Source organism: Accipiter gentilis, chromosome 3, assembly GCF_929443795.1.
Source record: "Accipiter gentilis chromosome 3, bAccGen1.1, whole genome shotgun sequence".
NCBI classification, from domain to species: domain Eukaryota; kingdom Metazoa; phylum Chordata; class Aves; order Accipitriformes; family Accipitridae; genus Astur; species Astur gentilis.
Window position 1 is genome coordinate 17,377,217 of NC_064882.1, and position 12,354 is coordinate 17,389,570.

Consider the following 12,354-nt stretch of genomic DNA (forward strand, 5'->3'; position numbering starts at 1 on the left):
TATGACCACATTGACAATAAAATGTTATCATCAACCCCCTGAACTGCTAAGAAGCCTATTACACCAACTCATGTGGGTTTGATTAGCAACAAAGAGCGAGAGATGCCCGTGTGTTACCGTTAAACTAGATTACCAACGCCAAGGAGGAGTGCGTCATGAACGACCTAGTTATATGGCTCCGCCCTAAATCCACGGGTAAAGGGATTAAACAAAAAGTGGTTTCAGTTACCAGAAATTTTAAAGAGTCATCAAGAAAACTGAGAATAAAAAAAAAAAAAGGTTTGTGGGTTGTTACTTTGGGGTTTTGGGGGCATTCTGGGGGAAAAAAAGTTTGAGTTTGAAAGCCATGTTTTGTCTCGCCTAGAATGTTTCATGGTGAGTGGAAAGCCAGTAAAATACAAACATGATAAAAGCCACAGTAGAAGAAAATGGAGAGGTCTTAGATCTCTCCTCTTAATAACTATTGGCAACCTATGGTACCCATTTATAGCTTCAGTAAACAAACAATCTGGAGAAAAAAATTAGATACTTTTTATACCAGTCTAACAAACACAACCTTCTACATGTGAGAAAAACATTATAAACAAATACTTCAGCAGAAGCAAGGAAGATAATACTTCCAGAGAGAGGGGTAAGTAAAACAAGAAAAATTAAAGCCTCACGTATTTAAGAAAATCAGTGTATTATCTTTTTGTCCCCTTTAAACTATGCTAATTGTTTATAAAGCATTCAAGATACTTCTATTCATACTTTGGGGGAAAAAAAGTTTGGAATGTATTTATTACATTTTCATCTCATTTTTTTGCTCAGGTATGAACACAATCTTTTTAAGTAAAAACAGTAACATTTTCTTACCAAGGAAGAATGTTATATAGGGTTACATTAACCTTTTATAACTGATCAAATGATAGGCTATTCTTGACTTTTATAACAAGATTTCTTACAGGTAACCTGAAAATGGTAAGAAAATAGCCCCCCACAACCTCTCCATTTCTCTAGTTTATATATAAAATACATGTGCACTCACAAAATAATCAATCCAAGCTTTTGGGGAGAACACACACAGCTCTCTATATCATTTCACTCTCCCTGCAATCATGGACTAGCTGAAAAACTATTTTTTATCCAGAATTAGTATTTGAACAACATGCTTCATTTGAAACAAACCAGCACACAATCAAGCAAAGAGCTGGTCAGTACTTCACAGCATTTTTAGCCATGAAAGAGAAGGAACATTTAACTGAAGCTATATTCTATTTTAGAATTTTTTTTTTTTTTTTTTTTTTTTTTAAATAAAAACCACAACTTGATTGCCTTTGGCTGCTAAAGGTAATACACCTTCTTTTAGAAACCTTTTATTAGAGAAACCATAAAAGTATATTTTTAAACCCTCTTCTAAAAAGGTTTCTATACCAAAGTGTCATGACTCAGCCTGTACACAGAGCTGTGGTAAAATTGCATGGCACTGGAATATATCTACCATCCTTGGCTGTCCAGGAGTCAGCCCATGAGCCACAGTTTTGAGAAATGCCCCTTAAACAGAGACAAATTCCTAGCAGGCCTGGCTTGCAAAATGAGTGGTTTGACATGAAGCTGAGTGAAAGCTGGCTGTTTTCATATAACCATGTAGGTCTGTTTGAACTGAAAGCCCCAGCACTGCATTCAACAAGGCAGGGAATAAAGTCTGTATTCACAACCAAGACTGAGGGAAACGTGCAAAATTTGACAAACCAGCCCATGCCAACCTGTCCTGCATTCACATCGTTCAATATGTGAAACTGCTGCAGGTGCAGAAGGCAAGGCCAGTGGGAACTTATCGTTTACTATTTACCTTTGAGCCAAGAGATCTGCTGAGGATGCATAATCCAGGTAATACATCCAGAGAGGATGCTCTCAAAGATTTTTCCAGCAATACTGTGGCTCAGATAGTTGTGGCTTTGTCTCACAGCTATTCACCATGCATATGACACCATCCTCCCCTTTTACTGTCCAGTGGGTTGGCGTTCTCATACTTAAAATTAGACAGCTCATGTTTATTCCTATAGTTTGTTACAACTAATTAGTAGGCGAGGGTTGCGATTCAGGCACCAAAGAGTTCAGTGACTTGTTTGCAAGTCATTCTTGACCTTACTAATGAATCTGTTGATACTTAAGTCGGGAACAGCCAGCCTGCAGCTTTTGAACTGAAGAGCGTTTGGTAGCAGTTCAAATCCCAAAACTTCAGCTGACCAGCAGCAGGGATGCTCTGGCAGTAGGAACTGCCTGTTAATCTGAGTCCCTGAAATGGAAGAAAAGATCAACTGCTGAGGTCAGTGCTGGTGGACTGCCTAGGACATGGCTGCAGATGAAGAACTTTCCCATCCTGCTACAGAGCTGAAGATACCTTCAGTGACCTAGTCTCACCTCCTGCCTGTGAACTAACCCAATGAATCTCGTGACTGTTTGAGATACACAGTACACCAGCTTTTGGCTATGTGCAGATCTGGGTTTATGGCTAGTGTGATCAGACTTGTTAAAACATCATTTAAAGCTTCCGTTGGGACACTGGGTCGTAAGCAGCAGTTTGGAAGCTTCACGTGACCTGCAATCGTAAGTACATCACCACTGAAAGTCCAACCCTATCTACCTTTGACAAGTGCCCACAACGGTACTGCTGGCAGGTTAGGACCATGACAAGCACATACAGCACCTCTCTCTGACATTCTCCCATACGCCAACTGCTTTCAGTTAGGCACTTCCTCATTACATGGCATCACACATTTTTCTTTCATAGAGCTGAGGCCAAATGTATTTGAAAGCTTTTGCCCGTTTCTGTTTTCTTATTAACTTGCTACCAAAACAAGCATACTCCAAATTGTCAGAACACATGAAACATTCACAAGAAACCCCACAGTGAATTAACCCAAGACTTCTCTCTACTGTATCCCTTCAAAATGCTTTGCAGATATACTGGATATTTCAGAACTGGGTGACTGAGCAATTTTGCTAGCCACACATCCAATAACTGGTAAAAATGTTTTAAGAATTTTGCTTAAATGTCTATGTAGATTAAAGTACATTGGAAAAACATATTCACACATTGTAGTAACCTACTTTCTTTTACAGGTGAGTTTAAATAGCATTTAAGGTGGCTTCCAGGCTACTTGAACTTTCTGGAAGGTCTCCTATTTTACTCACTTGGAGCCCACAATCCTTTCAAATCTTCCCAGCTGTGAGTTTGACATATTATATCACAAAGGTCCTTTTTCTACCTCTTTTTTCACTCTCCTCATGTTCTACTTTTGGAAAGACTGAATTTCTTTTAAGTCATAATACAGTATGAATAATTGAGTTTCCTTCACTGCTACCACCATTCCCATTGCTCGAGTTTTTCTCAGAAGCCTTTATACAATAACATCCCTAAAATCCGTATCTACAGACTGTGCTTCTTAGCCTTCCCCTCAATTAAAAGGCATGTTGACATCAGGAATGGCTTTTGATAGATTCATGGTATGTCAGAGACCTGGGCTACAGTCATAGCCATGGTTGAAGGTGTTACAGTTTCAAACTGCCATATCATTTCCAAGAGATGTGGGAAAATAGCGGCATCAGTTTATGAACACTTCTGTTGATAATAACGACGATGACACTTCAGAGGCTGTTTGTGCTGAAAATAATTGAATCATCATCTGACTCACTTCCAGAAACCTGACTAAATTAAATGAATTATGGATGTGCTATACCAAAATACAAAGCACTTTCAGCAAATCCTTAAAGATGTTCTCTCTGAAGATGTGTTGCAACCTAAGTATCATGTTCCAGTTTCAGTTCCAAGACACAGATTTTCAAAATTAATTTTCTCATACTTGAAGCAAAGTTAAATTCCAATCATTCACAGAGTTTTCTTTGCCACACCTGTGTCCCTCTTCAGAGTCCTGAAGACAGATTGGAATACTTGGTTTCTCAGCAAAACTAAGAAAATACTTTTCACCTTCTTTTATTAGGATGCAATTCTTAAGAACTACTGTATTTTTGAGAATGTATGAGGAGTTCTTTGATACACATAGGTTTTGGCACAAAGAGTGCACCAGGATATGTCTTTATCTTGAGGGTACCCCAAGATCATAAAAGTACAGCAGAGCCAACCATCCCACAGGATTTTTAACAATACTGAAGCCAGCAGTGTCAAATGGGTGGGAAATAGAGCAAGACGTGGAGTACAAGGACCACACCACATCTTGACCAAGGACATGACATGGACTCCTAGCCCAAGTTTACTGTATTTAGCTGTAAAAAGAGTTGCCTCAAACACATCTCAACCCTAACTAGCTTTCTTCTGCACAAAACGAACACTTCTCAGACTCGTTGTTTAACTTAGTGCTGATAAATTCATTCCTCTGGAAAGGGAGAATACTTTCTGTTGTATTTCAGACTTCTGGAAGAATCCCAGAAAACCTCAGGTAAAACAGATTACATACACATTGGAAGTATCATAGCTCTAATGTATATGTGTATGAATTTGGCTTGCAAAAACCTCTCTGCAGTAACCCCTCTTTCCATTATACTCACTCTTGCTGAGGTGTCTGCGTGTGCTAAGAAACTAGGAAATGTGAAACAAATACCTCATAGCAGAATGGGACCACCCTGAGCCTACAAGAAAAGTCTTACTCCTCTCCCATGAAGGGCAGCAAACAGAGAGATTGCTCTCTGGACCCCCATCAGCCATCTCCAGCTATGCATCATTATCTGTTTAGGATGCAATTTTCTCTCAGCTCTAGATACTCCAAGTCAGAACTGGGTGAGGTATCACCCTTTCTCCCTTTCTCCTCCTCCCTGCATGTTCCCATCACCTCTTTTGGGCCTGGGTAGTGCTCATGGTTCACATGAAACAATTCAGAGAGCTGTTCTGATTGAATAACTAACTACAAAAAAACCCCAAACCAAACCAAACAAACCTCAAAACCCCACACAATTTCCTGGTTTGGCTGAGCAAATACTGACACAAGCTTCCATGCTAGCTGCATGTCCAGAGAGCTGCTGGAAACAGTCAGACAACTGCAGTCCGGACTTCAATCAGCATATACTGCTGTGGGACTGCACCCTTAAGTACATCAGAGCATGTACAGGGGTAACACTGCACAGAATACAAGGCTAAATTTACTTTGGTACTGGTGGCTATTATGTTTTAGACCCCATTTTTCTCCAGCGCTATTTATCCTCTCAAAGACAAATGTGGGGACCTTAAAAAAAGGGAAGTTTTGCCAGCAGGGAACACTGAGGTCTCAGCTCTTGCATAATCCCATATTGGTGCGTTACTGTAGTACAAAAAGCTTGCACCACCAATTGCCTTTTTCGGTGTGTCATAAATGTTCCTCCCACTCTGATATTAAAGAGTTAGAAATAGAAACTGGAAAATAAAGGGAAAGAATGAGCTGTTCTGTTCTTTCATGTTTGTAGAGACTGGCTCAAAAAAAATCCCAGCCTCATGACTTTCACTCTTTTAGATTTCCATTAGAAACTGATTCTGTAATGATTAGAGATGAGAGCAACTTTTTAACATAAAGCCATTTTTAACACTAAAAAATTCATAAAGCATTCAAACCAAGAATGAATTTGTTTTAGCCAGGTATTGACCCTTAGTATAATCCCTTCAAAGACATCTGAGGGTCACCTCCCAGAATAGTGCCCCAGGGAAATGACAAGTGCAGTGATAGGTTGCCTTTACTTAAAGTTTTGTTTTAAAAAAGAAATCTGATTCCAACTCTTTGCATCTCCCATGAATGTCCCCAGGGCAACTAGAGATGAAAAACATAAATTGCATTTCCTAGTCATTCCAGAGATGCATTAGTACTGTAATAGAGGAAAATGGATTGTAATTCTGAGCTGTATTTTTAGTGTCTTCTCTTTCATCTGTCATGCTGGAATGTGAGTTTTGGTTCTAACTCATGCCTGGATAGGGAATATTGTCCATGCTGCAACATAACTCTGAGTTACAACTGTGCTCAGACAGCATGTTGCTTCATTGCATTCACAAACCCGTAAATATAGACCTAACAACCTGAACAAGCAAAAGGGAGATTTTCTCAGCAAGGCAGTTGAAGGACTCTTTTTCATAAAGTCAACTTAGAGATCATTTCTGTGTTCAATCTAAAGATGTATCTGTATCACCTTCAGGAACTGCCAAACTTCAGAGCGCTAACTCTGGGAAAACTGCACGGATTCATTGTTATGACCCACCAGAGTCCCACTGATGCCAATGACCTGTTTTGCAGCCTCTGTGTTAGTACCCTGGCTCATTTCAAAGACATCATGCAACATTATCTTATACAAAGCTCCAGTCTGGTGTGATCAGGGGATCTGTAACCTATGAATTTACCATAAATTTATTTTTTTAAAAGTAGACATCAAGCTTAGCTTTAAGTAGCTGATGGATCTTTAATACATGCTAATAATCTAACTAAAATAATGATAATTAAGGGCATAAAGTGATCATGGGAAGTATCAAGGCCCTGAGTGCACTCATAAGCTTTAATATCCCTGACCAGCCTCATCCGGGACCTCCACCCACACACATGGATCCAGGAGCTCTATTTAAGATCACAGTTGAGCTGTTGGTCCCTGCTTGAGGTATGCTGGAGGAGTGCTGGTCTCCAGCTCAGCCACAACTGTGCCTGGTGATGAAGCCCCTTGATCCAGACCTCAATTTGCAGACTGATTTCCTGGCTTGCCTTCAGCCCTGCCTTCTCAGCTGTGGACCTGTGGCTTGATTAATGGATCTGATCCTGCCCTACAGACTGAATTCTTGTCTCAGCCTCAAACCTGCCTTATCATCCTGCTATTGCCTTATCTGTACTCCCGGTTAGACCTGGCCACCATCCCAGCATCCGTCCTTCTTGCCTTGCTTAGATACTGTGGGACTGGGCCCTGGGCAACAAAGCCAGTACCCTGCTGTGGGATCCCCCTTGGTGCCCTGCTCCCCTTCCCTGAGGGAGCAGCCCTGCCCTTGCTGCTGTCTGACAGGAAGATAGTGAGGTGGGACTAGATAGTTCTTGACACATGCATTTTATGTAATTATTCACCAAACCGTCTAATCTCAGAAAGTCTCAGTATGCGGAACAAAGAAAGGCATCACTCTGGTTTCCAGTAATTCTGCAATCCCTTGAGCACTGTGGACAATTCACCAGTTATCATAGAAATACGCAGAGTAGTGGAAGGAACCAGGCTCTAGATGGCCCAACTTTCACACTTGATCTGGCAATCCATTGCATGTGACACTATTCGATCAAATAGCAGCATATGTGTATGCAAAATTTGCTCTAAAATATGGAAAAATGTACAGAAAAGGAAGTGAAAAGACTGCAGGAGTAAGTGCCATACAGAGATTGCATTTAGCTCAAGGAACAAAAGTAAGAGGAAATAAGACAGTACGTTATACTGCTGGTGACAACTCTGCTTGGTTTGGGACCCCAGCCCTAGACCTTACCAGCTGCTGAAAAGACACTTGCCATGCAGAATCTGAAAGAAAATAAAGTATATGAGGATTAGGAGCGGGAATGCCATAAAAACATCTGAGAGGGAGGCAAGGGAGAGGACAAGTGGACAGTAAGGCAGCCTAACCTTTCAGGGAGACTAAAGCAAGATACAGTAATTGATGGAAGAAGTGAAGAACAGAGTAAAAAGAGTTCTGGGATTACTGAGGTGAAAATGAAGCTAGTCATGATCAGGGCTGATGACGAAAGACAAGTTAAAAAGGAGACACAGGTGGGACCTGGTATAAAACATTGAGGACTGTTGCAGAGAGAAAGCCTACTGAAGAGTTCTCAGGATCATATACAAACTACAGTGTACATAAAGAGACATCTTTGCACTCAAGTAGCAGCTGAAAAAAAAATAAAATGGCAAGCTGATGGCATTTAGTGCATATTTCTAGTAAGTGATAAAATTGCAAGAAGTAGTGAGAAGTCCTAGCCCACATACCTGAGAAGAAAGCTTCTGGAGCACAAGGAATTAAGTTGATAATGGGAGGGAGGAAGGCAAGAGTTGAGGTGTTGTATTGGGTCTTCATAGCAAGGTTTTGGTAGTGGAGGGGGCTACAGGGGTGGCTTCTGTGAGAAGCTGCTGGAAGCTTCCCCCGTGTCCAACAGAGCCAATGCCAGCCGGCTCCAAGACAGGCCCGCTGCTGGCCAAGGCTGAGCCCATCAGCGATGGTGGTAGTGCCTCTGGGATAACAGATTTAAGAAGGGGAAAAAGAAACCCTGCACAATTGCAGCCAGAGAGAGGAGTGAGAATATGTGAGAGAAACCACCCTGTGGACACCAAGGTCAGTGAAGAAGGAGGGGGAGGAGATGCTCCAGGCACCGGAGCAGAGATTCCCCTGCAGCCTGTGGTGAAGACCCTGGTGAGGCAGGCTGTCCCCCTGCAGCCCAGGGAGGTCCACGGTGGAGCAGATATCCACCTGCAGCCCGGGGAGGACCAAGGAAGCTGTGACCCTGTGGGAAGACCACGCTGGAGCAGGCTCCTGGCAGGACTTGTGACCCCATGGGGGACCCATGCTGGAGCAGTCTGTGCCTGAAGAACTGCAGCCCATGGAAGGGACCCACGCTGGAGCAGTTCGTGAAGAACTGAAGCCTGTGGGAAGGACCCACATTGGAAAATTTTGTGGAGGTCTGTCTCCCATGGGAGGGACCCCGCACTGGAGCAGGGGAAGAGTGTGATGAGTCCTGCCCCTGAGGAGGAAGGAGTGGCAGAGACAACGTGTGATGAACTGACCGCAACCCCCATTCCCTGTCCCCCTGCACTGCTGGGGGGAAGAAGTAGAGAAAATCAGAAGTGGAGTTGAGCCGGGGAAGAAGGGAGGGGTGGGGGGAAGGTGTTTTAAGATCTGGTTTTATTTCTCATTATCCTACTCTGATTTTGATAGGTAATGAATTAAGTTAATTTTCCCCAAATCGAGTCTGTTTTGCCTGTGATGGTAATTGCTGAGTGATCTCCCCGTCCTTATCTTGACCCATGAGCCTTTTGTTATATTCTCTCTCTCCCCTGTCCAGCTGAGGAGGGGAGCGATAGAGCAGCTTTGGTGGGCACCTGGTGTCCAGCCAAGGTCAACCCACCGCAGGTGTCAAGAAAGGGTAAGATCAACAAAAATGCTGAGCATGATATTAGTCTTATGTCTTATGTTCTGCCAAGACACCTGGGACCATTTCAGGAAAGTTTGCCCCACTCATCTGCCCTGACTACATGCCACTCAGTACACATCAGAAATGGCCACTCCTAAGGTGGTTGTGGCTCCTACTCCTGTGCTGCTCAGCTGCAACATAAATTACAGAAAAGGTGAAAGAACTCTAATTTCACCAAAACCTGTAATGAATCCTTGAAAAAGATCCATGCAAACAAGGAACTGGACAGAGCAAAGCTGCTCTTTTCCACAACCTTTTCTGTCCTGGAACACCCTTTTGTTCCCACAATACACCTTGTAACCCAGAAACAAGGAACTTGTTCTACATGGATCTGTGTCAGCTGACACAAGTGAAGAAAATCAAAACATGCTTTGTTTCTAAAAGCCTTACAATGTCCGTATGTTGCTTTGCTCTTCTTGGGCTTGAAGAGATACTTATCGGAATGAGATTGCTGCTAAGATGAAGTCTCCAGGAGAAGGTGGACACCAAGCACCGCTGCACCAAGGCACTCCCACTGGAGCCAGGAAGGCAGTCAAAATGAGACACTTCCAAAGGAAATTAGGAGACTGATAAAAGCCAATTGCAGAAATCAGGCTAATAAGCAGAAGAAAAAAAAATTGCCTAGAGCATGAAAATTGGATGTGACAGAGAGAAGATATCTCGGGAGCTCTCTGAAGCTGCAAGAGGGTAGGACAGATCACTTTTTAACTGTTAAGTCTAGATCGCTTCATACAGAACTGCCCAATGCTGCATCCCCACGGAAATGTGTCGAAGTAGTGACTGAAATTGTCCAAGAAGGAATTAAGACATTCCCCTAGACCCAAACCACAAAAGTTTGTGATTCTCTAGGTCTGGTTGTTCTCAAGTTTAGGTAGTACCTTTAATTCACAGGGATTTATGAATGTATAAGTATACTACCAGCTAATAAACAAATACATCAAAGTTTTCTTATTCTTCCTATTGTCACAAAGCAGATTCTTGCTAGTTATCTTTTATAGGTTGTTGGGTTTCCCTCCTCCCCACTCTAAAATTTAGAAACCAAACAGCTGATCTGTTGATGAATCATTTTCATGCGATCAAATGCTCTAATAGTCATGCAGAAAAAACAATACACAGATCTTAAAAGTTTATACATTAGGCTTACAAGTTTCAGTTGGAGGTTAAAAGCAAGACTTCGCTTTATGAAGATTTGAAAATATCATGAGCTGCTTTTGGAAATTTTGGGACAGATTGTATGCCAACAACTACCTTGATATGTCCACTTTATAAGAGTCCATGTAAATGAGATGCTGAAAATAGACTGTACCTTGGGATCAAGCCCTTAGTGGAATCCCTGAGGTGGCCTGGAGCCGGAACGTGAATCTTCATGTCCTGCTGCTGATTTTCATCTGTACCAAATTTGATGTTTACAGGTAGTACAGGACTATGCTAAGAAAAGACCATAACATCCATCCCACTCTTTTCACTATCTCCCCCAAAGTAACATGGGAGACACTCTTCACGCAAAGTGCATTACCCATTGAAATGACATGGAAATCTGAGCTGCAAGGTGAACATGCCATCAGAGCAGGGGCTGGGACTGCTCAAGAGGCAATGTGAAGTCCAGAAAGAAAGAGACTGAGCAATTTCTCCTGATTGTTATTTTTTTTGCCTTACTTAATAACCACATATTCTTTCAAGGTACATGTCAGGTAATTACCTGAGTAATAATAAAAGAGTCACTTGGGAGCTGAGGAAAATACAATTACATTCATTTTTCAGGCCAGTCTCTATGACAACGACAGTGAATGCCATTGATCAGCAGTTAGTAACCAAGGCCACATTTGACACAGATGAGTTGTCCTCATTCACATGAAATGCAAAATGAAAATTAAATATTCAGAAACTAAAATGGAGATACAAGAGATGAGTAATAATGAATAAACTGTATCACCTCCTAGACCCGACTTATATAGTATGCTGTTATTGGGGGGGTAGAAGACTACAAATACCTGCAGAAATTCCCAAGATGAGTGTGCTGTTTAGAAAATCAGATGAATAATTTTGTTTTCCTGAGGTAAATGCTCAGCTGAGAACACTCACCAAAGGAGTGGTTGAGCACTGAACAAGCCTCTCCTACCTCTAACTTCTGTTAAACCAACCACAAGAATACAGGTCCCAATCTGCACCCTCCAGAAGAACCTGCATTTTATTTGGCATATGTATTCTCTCAAAGCTGTGATATTCCTGCTATCCATGTATGCACAAACCCAATATAAACTGCACTTACAGTAACAAAGTTCACACAGGCTAAAACCAGATGTAATGTAAAAAGTACACCTAGTGCTGCTTCCCCCCCGTCCCGCCCCAATTTTTCCCCTTTTTTTCATGTGAAGATGAAAGTTAAAAAGGGACTGAAACACTGTGGCTTTCTTGACATTATTTGTTGCCATCATTCCCTCCATGCTTACAGAGGACCAACTCTTCGCTTAGTCCTCCTCCTATCAGTAAACAATTAATAAAATTACTCCCCCTTATCCTTCATAACCCTGTGCGATTCATCATTTGTTTCCACTTTCTGTAGGCTTCTTTCTCAAATTTCAATCCATTAAAGCGACTGTGATTTAGACATGTTGATAGCTATGCTTTCTATCCTTCCTCTGGCTGAAAATTTTTGCCTGTGCCCTTTGTGGCCATTCAGGCCCAGAATTCAAAATTAATGTAAAATTAAAATTTATACTTTACAGGTCAATTATCTCTTAGATAAACAACAACAGCTGTCTGGAATTTATTGCTGATACCACAACTCAACTGACTGATCAAGTCTTGATCTCATTATTTCCTCTCTAAAAAATACTTTTAGGATGGCCACTAGCAGCCAAGTATCTACCAAGAAACATGCTGTGTAGGCACCCTTTCCCATGAAAGCCCCATCCATTCATCACTGACGCTCTTTCCATAATTGCCATTGGCCTCTCTTAAGCAGAGAGAAGCCACATTTGCACTATAAAAAGCTGATGGCTGGTATGAAACCACCGTCTCGTTTCCACCTTCAGACTGTCTGTGGCATTTGGACTCCGGCATAAACCGCCAGTGAGACAGCCCAACCCACCCAGCCTCTGACAAAAATTAACTTTAGCATATTACTAAATGAAGGCCTCTTAAGATGACAATGAAATGCATTTTTTTTTCCCCTCCCCTGTCCTTATTCTGCTCCTTT

The 12,354-nt window shown here is 41.8% G+C and overlaps 1 protein-coding gene across 5 annotated transcripts in view; it reads right to left on the reverse strand.

Annotated features, from left to right (window-relative positions):
• CRACD (capping protein inhibiting regulator of actin dynamics) overlaps positions 1-12,354 on the reverse strand; it is a 140,231-nt gene that overhangs the window by 28,491 nt on the left and 99,386 nt on the right. The window lies entirely within an intron of this gene.